Source organism: Sarcophilus harrisii, chromosome 3, assembly GCF_902635505.1.
Source record: "Sarcophilus harrisii chromosome 3, mSarHar1.11, whole genome shotgun sequence".
NCBI classification, from domain to species: domain Eukaryota; kingdom Metazoa; phylum Chordata; class Mammalia; order Dasyuromorphia; family Dasyuridae; genus Sarcophilus; species Sarcophilus harrisii.
Window position 1 is genome coordinate 450,954,301 of NC_045428.1, and position 19,288 is coordinate 450,973,588.

The following is a 19,288-nucleotide window of genomic DNA, read 5'->3' on the forward strand; positions in this document are numbered from 1 at the left end:
AAAATTTGAACTTAAAATTTTCTGACTCTAGGATCATCCTTCTATCCACTATGTCACCAAGCTGCCATTATATGTTGTCTCATTACTATCTGGATAGCTACTTATACTTTTTCAAAGAAATGAATCATTTGTAATTAATATATTAAGGATATGAGGAGTATTTGAAAATAAATGGTTTACATTTTCAATTGAGCTTAATATTCTCCTTATAATCTTATTTACTCTACCAATTTACTTACCACATCTTTTTGGAGCAATAAAATTGAGAGAAAAATTTCAATGCAACTGAATTTCAATTGACCCATATTGTGAATAGACAAATCAGAAATTAATTCAGGGTTGACATAGGAAACCTTAAAAGATAATCTGACATTTCTTCCTATCAACTTATTCTGCATGCTCTTATCTTTAAATCTAAAAATATAATAAGAAGAATATGCAAACACCTAATTACAGCCTTTCTCTATTTTTACAGAAAAAAAATGTTTTTCTTCAGGAATATTTTACAAGCCTCCTGCTTTGAAGAAAGACATAATAGTAATTTAACTACTACCCCAAATAAATCACCACTCTCCTTCTCAAACCACCTACCTATCATTCCCAAGGTAGTCTCCAACTATCTCTAACTCAGTAGTTCAATTTACTGGAGAAATGCTGAAGAATATTTCATGGAGATTTTTTTAAATGGCTACAACAATGCAAATATTGATGTCTAGGCCCAGTCAATATCACAATTTATTGTCCTTCAATATAACTACTGAGCTAGGCTCCCTATTGGTCAATATTTACTTTCAAGTAAATAAATCTTTATACTGACTTCAGCAGATGTCAATATCTACTTATTTCAAATAAGTAAAAGTAAAAACAGGAAACATTATTTATTTTTGAGGTGAAAAGCAACTAGTTACATAAAGACCCTGCGGCATTTTTGAAATATCAATATGTAGTTACTTTTGGCAATAAAAAATAACTGCATTATGAGATTTGTGCTTAAAGGCACACTGGTCAAGATTTTAGAAGTCAAAGTTAATAAAAATATCTTCACCTACATTATTCATGTCACAGTGTTGTTTTTTTTTAACTTGAGAGAATTCCAGAATGCTGCTGTCTTTTTTTCCTAATCATATACAACTTTAATTTTATTAATAATAATAATCAATATTTATATAGTATCTACTATGTGCCAGGCATTGTGTTTCACCAATAATATCTCTTTTGTTCCTCATAACAACCTTATAGGGTAGGTGTTATTATTATCTCTATTTTACATATGAAGAAAGTGAGACAAGTTACATGACTTGTATAAAATTACACAGCTAGTAAGTTTCTAAGACTGGATTTGAACTCGTCTTGCTTATTCTTGTCCCAGCACCCTATCCAGCTGTCAATATAATTACTATATTATTATAATAAAATATATAATATAATAATAACATATCTATTACCTGGAATACATATAAAATAAAATTAATGAAAATGATAAATGATACTTAGCTTAGTGGTAGGCAGAACAAATTCTGCATCTGGATTTGGAATAAGAATCTGCCTCTGACATTTACTACCAATATGACCTTAGACAATCCTTTTAATGTCTCTGAACCTTAGGTCTCAATGACATAGTCTTTGAGATCCATTATAATTCTAAATTTGTAGTAATTTTGAACTCTGCCCTGCACTCGTCTTTTACATATGCATTTATTCTTTAACCCTATATATTTGTTATTAACATTTCTAAATAGAATAAAAGTTTATAAAGCACTTCATGTTACCTAATTTGTTGTAACATCTCTCTACTTATAATTTAATGACACTAACACCTTATTGTTCAGTTGTGTTTCTGTTTAATGGTTTATGTCATGTTATTTAATAGTAGAACAGGAACCTTAGGGCATCGAACTAGAAATCATAGAAATAATCTTATAGCTGATCTAGTTTTAAGAGTGCTTTAAAATAGCTCACTTTCTTTAATAAATTAGGTTTTTATAGACTTTACTTTTTGCATAGCACTTTACTCACAATGGTCTAGTAAGTATTACAATCTTCATTTTATAGTTGAAGACACCATGATTCAAAGAGGATAAGTAAAATATTCATGGCAATTAGCTAAATAGCCTAAACACTATCTCTCAATGATATTTAACATGGAATTTACTTTGCTAATCCTATTTGTTACTGGTAATTCACTTTTCAGACAAGGAAACTGAGGTTTAAATAGATGTCACATAACTGGTTGGCATAAGGACTGGGACTAAAATTAAATCTGCTGGATCCCAACAATGAGCAATTTTTCCACCATAAAAACATATATGGATTGGTCAATGGCAATGGTTAAAGACCCTCTTCTAATTGCCCTGTCTAAGCTGTCAGACAAGTCACAGGCACAAAAGACTGACATAGGAGGACAATTAGTAGTTCTTCTTGTCATTCAGCAATGAAAGCACAGGTCTTCATGGAAGATTCCTTGGTCTAAAAGATGGATAGCCAGACTGTGGAGCAGAAGGAAGAAGGTCAGAACTAAAACACTTGTTCCTAAAAAATCCAGAATCCAATATTGGAAACATTGTTTCTATTAAAAACATTACTTCTACTATCTCAAGGTCCCATAAATGCAAGGAAACTATCTCCACTATGCAGCCCACTGCATAGGCAGGCAGGAAGGGAAAGAGTTGACAGGTAGGCCACGGGGAGGGAAGAGGAAGAAGGAATAAATGTAGGAAAGAAAGGTAGGAAAGAAGGAAGAAAAGAAGTAAGGAATGAAGGAGGAAGGGAGGAAGAAAAGGAAGAAAGGAAGGAGATAGGAAGAAAAAAGATAGGAAGAGAGGTAGAAAAGAAAGCAGAAAATAAACCTTTATTCTATGGCAGATGTAGTTATGGTAACATCATCCTAATCATCCTAGTTATTGCTAGGTACTGGTACTTGACAAATATTATATCATTTAATCCTTAAAAGTAGGTGTTATTTAAATATCAATTTTATAGATAAGGAAACTGAGGCAGACAAAGACTTGCCTGCAGATTACTCAACTAGTGAGTGTAAGACTGAATGTGAATTTAGGTCTTTTTGACTCCACTGTGTCACCTGCCAGATATTTCCCTTCCAAGTTGTCAAGCCTAAAAGAGAATAGACTTGGTCTCAGAGAATAGGACTAAGAGCAACATATGGACTTTGCTGAAAAAGCATTTTTGGGTTCAATGTAAACAAGAACTTTCCAACAATTAGGCTTAGTATCAATAAATCAATCAACATGCATTGATTATGTACTCACATTGCACTAGGTCCTGGACTAGTTGCAGGGAATGCAAAGACAAAAATGAAGCAGACTCAGCTTTTGAAGATTTTGCCTTCCACAAGTAGAGCCAACATGGACATTTAAAAAGAATATGTAAAATATAGGGCTAGTGATAATAATAATAACAATAATAATCTTTATACAGAACCATAGCAGGAATAGTGCTAAGTGCTTTTTACAAAAAAATCTCATTTGAACCTCACAATAACTCTGAGAGGTAGATGCATTTATAACTCCTATTTTGTAGATAAGGAAAGTGAGGCAGATAGGTTGAGTAACTTGCCCTAGATCACACAGCTGTCTGACTCCAGATTCAGAATTCTAGCCATTACACCAGCTAAGCTGCCTGATAGAGGAGATCTATGATTTCATTTCTATAAGGAACTCTCAGGTCAGGAAATTTCTGTTACCCATGTAGTTTGTCATCCTAGCTGCAATTTATAATTTTAGAGATTTGATTAAGAAGAGCATAGGGAGGTGTCAGAAGCAGGATATTCAAAATAAATATTGGGTTGTTTGTGGAGGGTAGGTATACTACAATTTATACAGAAGTTTCCCCTGAACAGAATTTTCAAGGAAACAGAATTTTATGAGACAAAAGTGAAGAAAATACTTTCCCAATATACAAAGCAGTTGATGCAAAGCTTCAGATATTAGAGATAGAATGTTGTCTGAGAAGCAAGGCTAGTCAGCATAATAGAAAGAATATGGAATTTAAAGTTAAGAGTCATGTGAACCTTGATTCTTCAGCCTTGAATGCCTTATATACATTTGGGAAAGTCTTAATACTTCTCTGGAATTCAGTATTTTTTAGCAAAATGAGGAGGTGAAATTCCTTCAAATTCCAAATTTTATGATGCTCATTATAGCTGTATAAATATGCTATGGACCACCTATTACTGGTCACTTTAAAGTAACCAAGCCTCTCCCTTTCTCAATAAACTGTTTTGACTTCCTACTGCCCCAAGATTAATGCAAAATGCTCTTTTTATTTTGGTATTCAAAACTCTTCATTATCTTACCCCCTCCAAGCTTTCCATTCTTTGTATACCTCTTATATATCTTACATCTTACATATTCTTCAGTCTAGTGACACTGACCTTCTGCCTGTTCCATGGAAAAAGCACTCTTATCTTTCTGTTCTGGACATTTTCTCCGGCTGTCTTTTGTTGTTGAAATGCTCTTCCTCTTCAACTCTGCCTAATGATTTCTCTGGTTTCCATTAAATGCCAACAGAAATCCCATCATTCACTAGAACCCTTCCCACAGCCCTCTTAGTCCTTTCCGCTTTCTTAATTATTTCTTGTTTAGCATGAATATAGCTTTCTTTGTCTATACTTCCTAGCATGTTAGAGTTCAAACTCCTTAAGGGCTTCAACTGTTTCTTGGTTCTTTTGTAGCCCTAGAACTTTGCACGGTACCTGGAAGAAATAGGTGCTTAATAAATGTTTACTGATACATTGATAGAGCTAGGTACAATGGCACATGTCTGAAATCCTTATTATGAGGAGAGAATGAGGCTGAGGGACTGTTAGAATTCAGGAGTTTTGAGCCACAGTAAGTGAAAGCTATTGGGTGGCCACACTGTCTGACAGTAATAAAGTCTAGTACAATTTGAGTGGACTTCTCTACACTTCCAGGTTGGGTAATTCAGGGACACTCAGTTTAAAAACAAATAAAAGCAAAGAAAAGGTTGAATGTCCTCTTGTCAGACATTATAGAAGAAAGAATACAAGTTGTTCTGGTACAAATCTGGTTAGGCAAACAATGAAGTCTCTTGTGATCCTAAAATTCTGTTCCAAGCAAATTAGCTATTATATAAAGGATAGTTTTATTAGTAAACTACACTAGGCATTATACAAATAGGCAGATAAATCTTTGTCTCACCCCATTTCAAAGAATCTGAATCCTTGTAATACCTTGTCCTCCAACCTAGACCTTAAATGCTTATATTTTTTTCCGAGTTAAGTATTTGGGTCAAGAGTTCTTATTTGGGATTGGAAAACTTTGTTTTAACATCATATTATATATATATATATATATATATATATATATATATATATCCCAATTACATGTAAAATTTTATATATTTATATATATTAAAATATTTTTAGTTTTAAATTATTTCCCTCCCTCTTACCCCACTTTGAGAAGGCAAGTAATATATATCCAGTGTTTCATTGGTGGGAACTCTGGATCAGCTTGTGGGCTGGAGCAGCTTATTCTCCAGAACTAGTAAGAAAAACAGCCCATCTAGTTTCTATTGTTAATCATGATGGGAACTCAAACATATGTGAGATACCCTTGATGGGAACTCAGTTTTCCCAGATTGGCTTTAAAGACAGTGTCAACATCTCAGTATACATTCTTGTTATCCCTAGATGCTGCCTTCATTTCCCCCTCCTCTCCTGAGACTTTAAAAATTGCACCCCTCCCCCCAAAAAAAAAAACAATAATTGCTCAGTCACTTATGAGTCTGCCTTGCTTAGTTGTGGTTGGTTTGAGCCCATGTGCTGTTCATATAATAAATAGAAAATCCCTGTTACCCTGTGATGGATGTTTCTGATATAAATTCTTTATGCCATGAACCAAATTTCTATTATACCAATTTTATAATGTTCTTTTACAATTATGCTCTCCCAAATTTATCTCATATTTCTATTCCATATTGCCACTTCTGGTACTTTTATTATCACCTCACCATGGTTCTCAGCCCTGCTTGTCAATCAGTGTTGGGAAAGGTGAAACAAGTCTGCAGCTTATTTGGCAATACCTGCTCATTGTCACATATCTCTACCTGGAAATTGTCATTTACTTGCTGCCTTGAGGGGAACTGAGATGCAAAGGTCCAATACCTTTTGCTGAGGTGAATCTATCCAAATTGTCTTTAAAGTCAGAAATAAAAGCTGCCCTCATTTTGAAGTCATTTCTGATTTTCAGTAATCAGCCTGTTAATATTTTGCTACTTTGATATATTTGAATAAACTTTTCTTATTACTTGTCTTTATTCTGAGTTTTGCCTTGTTAATCAGGATAAAAGCCTAAATGAGGAATTTTTCTTTCAACAGTAGTACTTGAACTAAGATTTGAACAAGCTGTCTTTGAGTGTATGCAGTCCCATTAAAAATGATGGTAACCTGCTGAAGCCATTAATATCATTATTTTGACATAATGTTGCTCATTCTTGTAAACAATGGACTTTTGATCTCATAAAAGTAATTGCCTAGTTAAGGGCACTATAAGCTGGCTATTTGAAATCTTGGCCAAATCGCTTATCCTGCCTGGACTTCTGTTCCCTCTACTGGAAGATAAGGGATTTGGTCTACAGCTAGACTCCTCATTTTTATCTAAAAATCTTAGGAAAGATTGAAGACTGGTGAGAATATCAAGTAAGTTAGGGTGGGAAAGGGTTCAGTTCTGAGTTACAAAGAAGCCTCAGTTTCCAAAGAACAAAGGATGCTACATCTTTCAGATTCTTTCCTATTGCCATATACTTTCCTTTTGTCTACTTCTTAGAGTGATTATTGAAAGGCTTTGTTAATAGTGTGGGATGAGAATAGGGAGACACACTTTTATTTTAGTTATCTTTATCATTCTCTGGAACACAATTCATTTGTGTCAAAGCATTTTTCTTTCCTTTGATATTTTGAATGCATAGGGGGAAAAATCTAGATACACACACAAATAAAAATGTTACATGGAACTATGACTCAAGTGGTTTGCATTGCAACATTTCATTTCCATAATGAATGAATGAAACAAATGAATGGAAAACAATTGGTTAGTGCTTACTGCATAACAAATATGCAGCTAGATAGATAAAATTCAGGGCCTGAATTCAAAGAAGTTCATCTTCCTGAGCTCAAATCTGGCCTCCTACTAGCTGTGTGATCCTGGAAAAATGACTTTACTCTATTTGCCTCAGTTTCCTCATCTGTAAAGGAGAAGGAATGGCAAACCACTCCAGGATCTTTGCAAAGAAAACCCTAAATGAGGTCACAAAGAGTCAGACATGATTGAATAAAGACTAAATCATAGCCATATAACAAATGCAAGTCAGAAGAGCTCCTACAGGATAAGAGCTTTCTATCTACTCTGAGGAGCAGACCGTGAGGTCACATAGTCTTGATTAGTTTACTATTCTTTGAGGGAAAGACAGAAGGAGTTCTACTTCTCTGGCTAAAAATGTGCAGTTGAACTGGATATTCCATGTTCCCTAGTAGCAATGAACAGTTCTTAAGGACCTTCTATGTACAAGGGTATATGTTAGGTTCTGGGAATATAAAGATAAGTCTGTCCCAGGTCCTTCTTTTAGGGAAGCTACAATATAATGGAAGTCTTGGGGGTAGGGCAGAGAAGCAATGGAAAATAAGTAATAGTAGCTATGGTGTGAAAGAGAATTAGATAATTGTTAAGATCTATAGACAAAGAGTTATGAAGTATTTAAGAAGGGAGGTTATTTTCACCTAGGACCAGGGAATCAAGAGAAACTTTTTACAGGTTATGCTACTTATCTTGGGACTTAAGGAAGAGGAAATAATGAATGAATAAAATTCAGGTCATTCCAAGTCCTGCCATCTATATCTCACTCACAATTTCAAATTGTAAACACTCTTTTCTATCTTAGCCCTACCTCTATTTTTCATTTCTTTCTTTGGATTTTAGGCTTTGTTTTACTATACCCTTTCATGGTGGGTTAGGAGAGGGGGTGCAGGGATTTTCAGTTCAACCTCTGGAAACAGCTTTCTGGTCATTCCAAATGAACACCTAACATCTTATACTAAAATAGTTCCAAATGTTCACATCATAAACAAATTAGAGAAAAAGGGAAAAAAATCCTAAATATAAAAGTTCATGGTCAAACAAGAAAAGAAAAGATCACAAAAGATAGAATGAAAATTATGATTAATAAAATTAAAATATTACATAAAGAAATTTGGGAAAACTAAGATTAAAGAAGAAACTGATGAGGTTTGTCAACAAAAGATGAAGTTGGGATAGCAATTCCTAGTTTGAATATGAGGCACAAAGCACAAAGCACATATGAAGAATTCACAAAAGATACAAAAGATACCTGTATTTATGAGAAGAGATTACAGAAATGAAGAAGTAAAATAGACACCAGGAGAGGTAAATATGAAATGGATTCAGGAAAGCATATACTATCAAGGAAATGGGTTTTAACAATTAACAATGGAAAAGAAAAGTTTCCCAATGGAACTCATGATTAACCAGGGGAAAGGGAATATACCATGACATGTGAGGATGCCATTAACTGGAAGACTAGATCCATAGAGAAATTTAGCAGATTCACCCTTTAGCAAGGGAAGGGAATTATATCATTGATTGATGGGCTAACCCTAAAAGGGATTTAGCACCCTAAAAGACTTAGCTATAATAAAAAGAAAGACACCATGAGGCAGAATGACATGGCAGGAAAACCCCAACAGGGATTTAGCAAAGATGGCATAGGCCATGGGCAGATTTATAGGGGAAATTTAACCTTGGGGGTTTGATATCATAATTTGTTTTCTTATTGGATTCAATAAGGTGGGGTTTCCCAAGACCTCCACAGCAATGAGATTATAAAACTGAGATGATCCCCATCAGTTCCTTTCCTTGCTTGCCTTAGGGAGTATTATAATTTTATCAGTACTTCAGGTTTTCTCTGCCAATCCCACCTAGTTCCTCAGGACCTCATCAAAACAACTGGAGAAAAACTTTACAGCAAGATTCTCTGATAAAAGTTTCATTTAAACTGACTCAAATTAATAAGAAAAAAGAGACATTCTCCATTTCTAAAAGATCTAAGAATGTAAACATACAGATCTTAAGGGAAGACAACTCAAGTCATCTCAAACCACCTTTTCATAGAATCAGAGAATATTAGATGGAAGGGGCCTAAAAGATCTACATAACTATCTTTTCTCATTTTTACATATCAGTAAAATGAGGTCCCTAAAAAGTAAAGGGGATTGCTCCAGGTTATGCAGCTAATAAGTGGAACATCTACTTATAAACAAGCCTTCTGATTCCAAATACATTTTTTCTTATATGATTCTCTTTATTAATCTATCTAAACAGGTATCATTAGACAGAAGAGGCTAAATGATTTGACTCTTCTTGGTGAAATTATCTCTTTCATCTATGCCCTTCCTGGTCCTTTCAAGTACTTTTTGGATCCTTATCTCTTCCTCTTCCTCATTTGATATTTTTGTCTTAACTTCCCACTCAGATATACCCTTGGGTCAATGGACACTGAACACCTTCCTTATAGAACCAAATAACTTCATTAAATCAAACACAAATTAAATAATTACAAAATATTAATTGTTCATTGGTAGGTGAAGTCACAATAATAAAAAATGGCAATACTATAATTTAATTTATTTTGTGATATACCAATCAAACTACAAGAGAGTTATTTCATGGAGATAGCAAAAATGAATTTTACTCTTCAACAAAAGATCAAGAATCTCAAAAGAAATGATGTTTCAGAAATAATGTGAGAAGAAAAGATTCTTAGCAGTTACACTGCAAAACAGTAATCATCAAAACAATTAGGAACTGGTTAAAAAAGAAAAGTCAACTGGTAAAACAAATTAGGTTCACAGCATACCTGTGAACCTGTGAACATTTCATAATAAAGCAAACAATGTAGTAACCCAATATTCCATAAGCCCAAATACCTACTCATTGTTTAAAAAAACTACTAAAAAAAAACAAAAGGACAAAAGTCTGGCAGAAACAAGGTCTGACAAACACGTCACACCATATACCAAAATCAGTCCAAATAGAAAATGATCTAGTTATAAAAAGTCACATCACAAATAAATTAGAGGAACTTTGCTATGTTATAGCAATGAGTCTTTCTTAGGACTTTCAAAGATTACATGTTTTTATAATAACTACACATAAAAATTAATGAGCGTATAGAAATGTAAAAAAGTTCTGTTTACTCCTGTGACCAACCAGAGCTAATCTAATAGTTATTGTAACAATAGATTTTTTTTTAATTTTTATAAAATTTCATTATTGTAGAGAATTACCATTAATTGAAAATTTCTTGGTACTACTGTCATATCAACATGTTATCTGTATCATTAATTTATTCAACAAATATGTAACAAGTGTCCACTATATGCAAGAGACTATACAAAGTAATTCAAATATTTAAAAAAATGAAACAATCTTTACTTTCCAGGAGTTCGCATTCCTTGGGCACAATAATATTCATAGATGAATAATTACATAATATATACAAATTGAATATAAATTAATCTGATAGGGAGGAAAGAACAACAGCAACATAAGCATGAGAACAGGCTTTGTATAATTAGTAGTGATTGAAATAAACCTGTCAGGAAGCTAGGGAGTTTAATAGGATAAGATGTGAAGAGACTGGGTTTTAGACATAACGAATAGCTTATACAAAAAACAGTGTAGAAGAAATAACTTGTAGTTTAGTTAGGCTAGGCCACAGAATTCATAAAGGTGAATAATGATTGGTAAGCCTAAAAAAGATTGGCTGGAACTAAGTTGTAAAGGGCATTAAATCTCAAGCTGAGAAGTTTATATTTTATCCTACATGAAACCCCTTGAGCTTACTGAGTAGGGGAGCAATGTGCTTAGACCCGTTTTTTAGGAATATTAATTTGGCAACATGTGGAGGGATTAGAGAGGAGAGAAAGTGAAGGCAAAAAGATATAGTAAGAGTCTATTGCAAAGTTCCAAGTGAAATGTAAGGAGGACTTGAACTAAAGTAATAACTGTGACAGTGAAGAGAAGGAGTATCAGAGGTTTCAAAGAAAGAGAACTGACAAGACTTGACAAGTGATTGAATATGGGGGTGCATGCTATGCTGGAAAAGATGAGTTGATTATGATTCCAGGATTAAGGACTTGAGTGACTGGAAAGATGATGACATCCTTAGAGAAAATGCAGAAGTTAGGACAAGAACAAGTTTTGGTAAGAAAAACAATGTAATCTGCTTTCACTGTAATGAGATTCCTATGAAACAGATTATAGAGTAAAGGAGATGCTAGTTGATGGATCTATATAGGTCTGTAAGTCAGCTGCATAGAGATGATAATTGGATCCTTGTAAGATGTCAAAAATCACCAAAAAAGGATATAGAGAAATAGAAAAGAAAGGATCCAGGATATAGCCTTGGAAAATGCGCACAGATCAAAATCAGGTGCACAAATGATAATCCAGCAAAGAAAACTGGGAAGTAATGCTTAGGCAGGTGACAAAAAACAAAAAACAAATAAAAAAACAAAACAAAACAAAAAACAAGGGAGAGCAGTGTTACTTGCAGAAGAAAAAGTACCTAGGAAAAGGGGATATTGGATAGTGGGTCAAGGATAGGATTAGAGAGATGGCCATTTACTGAGAGATCATAGGTTTTGCCTATGGCCACACAGCTAGCCTGTAACAGAAGCAGGGCTTAAAAACCAATATTTTAATGATTCCAAGTCTAGTTCTCTCTCCAGTCTATCACACTGCCAAAAAGAACATTAAAGTTGAAATGTAGAAGACTCAAAAGAAATTATCAGGGAGGATAAACTCCTAAATGAGCTGAAGCTAAGGAAAACACCAAAGTCAATGAAAAGCTTTTAAAGATACATTTTAGAAAAGAACAAGAAAGAAATAGTCTCAATAATTATAAAAAATGGAATAACATTTATTTATAACAGCAATAAAATGAGACTACTCAATTCCTATGCTTAAAGACAAGAAATGAACAAACATTCTAATTTTTAAAATGTAGAGATTAGTGGATTGCATAAACTACACCCTGATGAACTTGCCATCCATCCTTGTCAAAATACATATTAAATGAAAGGTCTGTAAACACAGTTAGCAAGTGAAATGTTGATCCCTGAGAGAAATAGAGGTTCATTAAGGAAAAGTAATGATCATGAATTAAAGAAAGATAAAACTTGAGAGTGTCAGAGAAGATATGGAAAGATAGGCACATGGAAACACTAGGTCCAACTATTGTGGAGAGTTATCAGAAATTATGCTTTTTAAAAAAGTGGAAAAATACAGCTTTTGATCCACAGATCTAATTGCTAGATTATACAAGAAAAAGTCTCATAAACACCAAATTATTCATAGCAGCTTCCCCTGCTCCATTTTGGTAGTAAAGAATAAGAAACAAAAAAAGATGTCCATCTAAAGAGGAATGGCTATATCTATTATGGTAGTCTGATATAGTGAAATATTTTTATTGTTGTTGAGTCAATTAAGTCATGTCCAACTCTTTGGGATTTTCATTTGGGATTTTCTTGGTAAAGATACTAGAGTGGTTTATTATTTCTTCTCCAGATCATTTAACAGACGAGCAATTAAGGCAAACAGGGTTCAGTGGCTTGCCCAGTGTCACATAGCTAGTTAAATGTTTAAGGTCTTATTTGAACTCAGGTTCTAGTGACTCTAGCTTCACACTCTAGCCACTGTGCCAACCAACTGCCTAATAGAATATTATTGTGCTATAAAAAACAAACAAACAATGGCACACAGGTGAGACTAGTAGTCATGAATATGAAGAATTTAGAGAAGCAGGGAAAGTTATAAGAACAGATTCATAAAGAAGTTAGCAGAATCAATAAAATAACACACATAATGAATTAAATGATATAAATGCAAAGAACAAAAAGCTCCCAATTCAACACATATAATTATAACCACCAAACTTAATTCTAAAAAAAAAAGATAAAAAATACACCTACTTCCCCAGTTTACAAATGGGAGGATTATGGAATAAAGAATATATTGTCATACCATAGTTGATAAATTGTTTGTTTTTTCTGAACTGCTTTTTTTTTTTCTTAATGTGTGTTAAAAAGACAATGGCGTTTTGGGTAGGGAAGAGGGGGATGATATATTTGGAAATGAAAGTGATGTAAAAACTAAAGATATCAATAAAAATAAGATTAAAAGAAAGATCAAGTCATGCCAGACTAACTTCATTTCCCTTTTAGACAGGGTTATTAGACTGATAAATCAGAAATGCCACAGACATAGTACATCTGGATTTCTGCAAGACATTTGAGAAAGTGTCTCATGATAGCCTTATGGAAAAGATAAAGAAATGATGACTGGATGATAGTACAGTTAAGTAGATTAATAAGTGGTTGAATTATTGCACCATCCCTGGAGGCAAGTGTCTAATGGTATATATACTCCAGGACTCTGAGGGTCATGAGGCTTCAACTCATATGTGGTGGTAGAAAGGTGTTGGGGGGGAGAGATATAAGGAATATTGAGGCAGAATTGAGAGGTTAGTGATTGACTGGGTTTGTGATATAAAAGAGAATACTCAGAGATGAGTATGGGGCTTCATAATTGAATAGTTAGGAGAAGAGGGATGACATTGACAGGAAGGGGAGTCAAGAAAAGGGATTAGGACTGGGTTGGGAGAGTGAATAATAAGTGCAGTTGTAGATATGTTGAGCATGACATGCCAGTGGGATATGCAAGTGGAAATATCCAGTGGGCAGTTAGAAATATTCTCTTGAGAAACTTGCAGTGTAGTTTTGGAGACAATACTTAGAAAAATGAACCAATATGAGAATTATGCAAGACAAAGTATAACCAAGAGCTAAATTAGGTACCATAGACAATGGTTATCATTAAATATTATTTCTATATCACAGGTAGTCACTCTGAAATACGTTATTTAGAGTGAGTTTTCCTTAGAGGGCAATCACATAGCATGGGCATAAATAGATGGATAGATAGATCTGTGTATGTAGTGTATGTATATGAGAGAGAGAGAGACAGACAGACAGATGGAGACAGACAGAGGAGAGAGAGAAAGAGAGAGAGAGAGAGAGAGAGAGAGAGAGAGAGAGAGAGAGAGAGAGAGAGAATTAAAGAATTACAGGTCACGGCCTATACATGAATTAAGTTTTATTGTTTAATCTTTTCAAGTAAATGGAGAATCAGTATGGTACACTGATGAAGAACATTGTCTATGGAGTCAGAAGACCAGGTTCAAATATTTGCTCTGTCACTTCTGTTTCCCTAACTTCGAGCATTAACTGTCAGCATATATAGCCTGCTTTACATTTGTTATTTCATTTGATCCTTACAATGATGGAAAGTCTGTGCCACTATTACCTCTATTTTGCCTAGGATGGAACTGAAGTTCAGTAAGGTTAAGAACTTTGCCGAGGGAAACCCAGCAAATCACTTCATGTCCCTGGATCTCATTTTCCTAACCTCTAAAATAAGCTGGTTGGATCACGTGACCTCAAAGATCCCTTCCATCTCTGTAGTACCAGAGTGCTAAGGATTCAATGAAAAGTTCAAATCCAGCTTCCATTTATTACTAGTTGTGTGACCCTGTTACTTCATCTCTGCTTCCCTCACTTTATTCATCTATGAAATGAGGATGATAATAGCATTATCTTAGAGGGTTGTTATGAAGATCTAATGAGTAATTATAAAGCACTTACCACAGTGCCTGGTATATAAGTGCTAGGTTGTTATTATTGTTATTGTTACACCCTTCCCTCTGATACATAGTGGCTGTGTACTTGGTACTCATACCTTTTCCACACTCTTGACCTGTGGCATCTCTCTGACTAGAGATGGAAAAGAGTTCCTCCTAAAACTTCCATTTAAGAAGCCCCATCCCCACTCCTCCAGATTAGTCATCTCTTCATTTCCCACCCACCTGCTCTATTTTAGACTATTCCATCACTATCTCCCTCCCCCTTCTTCAGTTTCTTTTTGTGCATTTGTCTTCTCTCATTGTAAGCTCCTTGAGATCAAGGACTTTCTTTTTTTATGTTTATATCTCTAGCACTTAGTAACTTGTTTGGTATGCAGTTGGAACTTAATCAGATTTTATTGACTGATTGACCAAGTCACTGACTGTAACATTGGTTAAGCTATTTAACCTATCTCAGTGCAAGAGACAAATCTTTAAGAATATACTTCTTCTGTACGACCCTGGGTAAGTAATTTAATCCTAATTGCCTTAGCAAAAAAAAAAAAAAAATATATATATATATATATATATATATATATATATATATATATATAAAACTTACAAAACAAGTCTAATCAAAATTCCTTATTAAGACTCCCTACCTGACGAAAATCACAGGTCCAATAAAAATAAAAGAAAAAATTTAATATAAACAGTGGAAAAGTATAAAACTATAGCTAACTATTCCTGGAAACCAGGAAGGTAGCCAGGAATCATGATAATTTTCCCATCCTACCTGCTAGGGGAGGGCTATCATCCATCTGCCTCTCAACATAGCAAGAAGGAATATTTAATTATGTAACCAGAAGTAGCTAGGTGGCACAGTGAATAGAAAGCTGAGTCTGGAGTCAGGAAAACATGAGTTCAAATCCAGTTTCAGATACATACTAATCTAGAAACCTTGAGCAAATCATTTAATCCTGCTTGACTCAGTTTTCTCATCTGTAAGATGAGTTGGAGAAGGAAATGGCAAAATGGTCACTGTCATTACTAAAAAAAATCCCAAATGAGGTCAAGACTCACCCACAATTGAAATGATTGAATAACAACAAAATATACCTACTACATACATTCAAGACACTTCAAGATACTGGGGATAAAGAGACACAAAAACTGTCCACTCTTTCCTTCTGAGGAGTTTATAATAGGAAATAGAGTGAAACCAGTGAATCTAAGATTTTTTGCTGTTGCTCAGTCATTTCACTCTTACAACCTGACAAACTCACTGAAACAAGTCAGTTCTTGCCCTGCTTGCTTCCTGTCTCTTGGCAAGTCACTGTCAGAGCAGTACAGACAGCAGTCTAAGCAGAAGACTAATTTTCAGACACACAGTGTAGGTAGTACATTCTCTTTATCCCAAATTATTTTGCTGTTGTTTCTGCCAAGGTTAGTCCCCAGTTTACCTGTCTAGAAACAATATCACTTCCTACTTTCTGTCTCTTCTCTCTTTCTCTCTCACTCTCATACTGCCACTTTTATATTTAATTAAACCAGACACATGGAGGCTGCCTTCAGATCCAATTTTGCTTCTTCTATTCCTCTGTGCTGCTTCTGCTCCAGGATGGAACAGATAAAGGTATTATTTGGAACTGTCCTTCAGACACTTCTTCAGTTGTGTTCAGCACAATTGAGGGTAGCCTGGGCAACCATGCCATCAGAATGAACCACTCAAGGTCAGGAGGCCTAAAAAAGCCAGCTTTCAACTGCACAAAGGCTTCTTTTTTACAAGGATTATTGTCTCAAATCTGTGAACAATTCCCTAAATCATTTGTTGCAAAACTTTTTCTTGGGGTTGAAAATGTAGTCCTTGGTCCTCCCTGAATTTCATACTGACTGAGGCACAACAACTAAACATTAAAGAATAGAATTTAAAGGAAAGGAAGTTAGGATAACAGGTAGATTATCCTGGACATGGAATTAGGAAGATTGTACTTGAATTATTGCTATTTATACTACTCATTTGACTATAAGCAAGACACTCAGTCTCTTTGAAACTATATCTAGTTTTCTCATTTGTAAAATGTAAAAATATAAAAAAACCCCAATATTTTCCTTATTTTTTTTAAATAAAATAACTTTTATTTTTTCAAAATACATTCAAAGATAGTTTTCAACATTCACCCTTGCAGAATTTTGTGTTCCATATTTTTCTTCCTCCCTCTTCTTTCCCCTCTCCTAGACAGCAAGTAATCCAAAATAGGTTAAACAAGTACAATTCTTCTAAACATATTTTTTGCATTTATCATGCTGTACAAGAAAAATCAGATCAAAAAGGAAAAAAAGATGAAAGAGAAAAAATACAAGCAAGCAAATAGCAACAACAAAAAGGTTAAAATACTATGTTGTGAGCCACATTCAGTCCCCATAGTCCTCTTTCTGGATACACATGGCTTTCTCCATTACAAATCTTATCAGAATTGGCCTGAATCACCTCATTGTTGAAAAAAAGCCAAGTCCATCACAGTTGATCATCACATAATCTTGTTCTTGTGTACAATGTTCTTTTGATTCTACTTACTTCATTTAGCATCAGTTCATCCAAATTTCTCCAGCCTTTCTGAAATCATCTTGATGATTATCCTTACAGTTTTTAATTAATTTATTTAAAATTTAAATACAAAATAGAAAAAAGAAAAAAAAACACTGCCATGTGCACAGCAGAACATGAGAGAATTCAAAATATGAAACAATAAAATTCTATTTTAAGAAAGTCTATATAATAAATACTATACATTGTATTCAGAGCTGTCCATCTTTGCTTTCATCTAGGTTTTCTTTTGTTCTTTGCTGTATTTTTTTTTATTTTATTACCCCCCCTTCCAAAAAGCCTAAAATTAATACATATATATATATATATAATTAGTACTATATATATATTATATACACATACACACATCTACACACACACACACACACACACACACACACATATATATATATATCAAGTAAAATAAAATTTAAAAGCCACTTCCAAACTTAAATGTACTGAATAAATTTAAGTAATTATAATTCAAGTTTCCTTACTCCCTTCTATCAATTTTTTCTAAAGTTATATTCAATATAATTTATGGTTCATACACTCTCAAAGTTGGAAAGCACCTCAGAGGTCACTGACCCAACCTATATTAAAATCCATCATCCAATCAATAAACATTTGCAAGTCTCTATTATATACTAGTCATTGCATTGCTATGCTGGGCATTGAGAATTCAAGACAGAAATGCAACAGTTCTGCCCTCTGGAAGCTTGCATTCTACTGAACGAAATGATTATTTCTTTCTTATATTGACAAGCAATAATTTAATTAGGACCAGAATTTTTTTTTCCAGAAACTTGTAGGTTGCTTGGGACATTGAACAGGACATTGTTGATGGATGAGATTGTCCAAATCTTTGGCATACATGCTTTTTGATCCTGAGTCAAAGACTTCACCAAACCAGAGAACCTTGCAAAGAATTTAATCTAAAGTGAATTCTGTCTTATAGAGGTCTACTCCGGCTTGGGTAGATCCTTTGTTTAGATTGCCCAAGGTTAAGGATGGTCTGGGAGTGAGAATAATCAAAGTTACGTACCCTAGTCCCTGATTAGAATGGTTCCACCTGTCTTAAAATTCATTCTTCTCCTTAATAGTTAACCAATTAGAGTTGATTGCTACCCTCAAGACAGCCCACTCTTCCAAGGGCATATAAATGTTGAGTGGGTTTTTTGAGGGATGTTTGGCATTCAAGAGTGCCACTGACTCCTTTTATTAATTATCTGCTAGCATGATTAATAAAATGATTAATTACCCAGAGATTCTTGTCTTGAACTTTTGATAAGCCATGCTATGATTAAAAAAAAAAGGAATATAAAACAATTTTATTTATAATCAATTCTATATATTTAACCTAAGGGAATGGTTAGGGAGAGAAGAGAATTAGAAAAGGTGAGAAAAGGCGCCAGGAAAGCATTCCAGGATATTTAGGGGCACTGAAGGATAGAGTTAAAGCAAATTGGAAAGCATTGAAAAACTGGTTATGACATGTATTTCAACATATTTAACATGTATTGGACTACCTGACAACTAGGGGAGGGAGTGGGGAGAAGGAGAAAATTTGCAATAAACGGTTATGCAAGGGTCAATGTTGGAAAAATTACCTATGCATATGCTTTGTAAATAAAAAGCTTTAATAAAAAAAGAAAAATTGGTTATGAAACCAAAATCAGAAAGTCTAGAAATGTATAAAATTATGTTTATCCAAACATTGTATTGTTTTAGCAATAGCTTCCCTGGTTGACTAGCTAGGTAGGATAAGTGGCATGCTATCTTGCAAGTTAATTACTATTTTGCTACTGAACTTTTTTCTCTGGTCTTTCATCTGCTGAATCTGCATGAAGATTCCACATGCTGCTAAAGAGAGAATTACTTTGATCTGCTAAGCAAGGGAAATGGAACACCGTTCATATAACAAGTGCTCTTCGTTGTTTCAATCACATATTTGATACGCCAAAC

The 19,288-nt window shown here is 34.2% G+C and overlaps 1 protein-coding gene across 4 annotated transcripts in view; it reads right to left on the reverse strand.

The window, feature by feature from the left end:
* The window catches only part of LOC100931919 (neurotrimin), a 1,311,995-nt gene that overhangs the window by 68,187 nt on the left and 1,224,520 nt on the right, over positions 1-19,288 (reverse strand). The window lies entirely within an intron of this gene.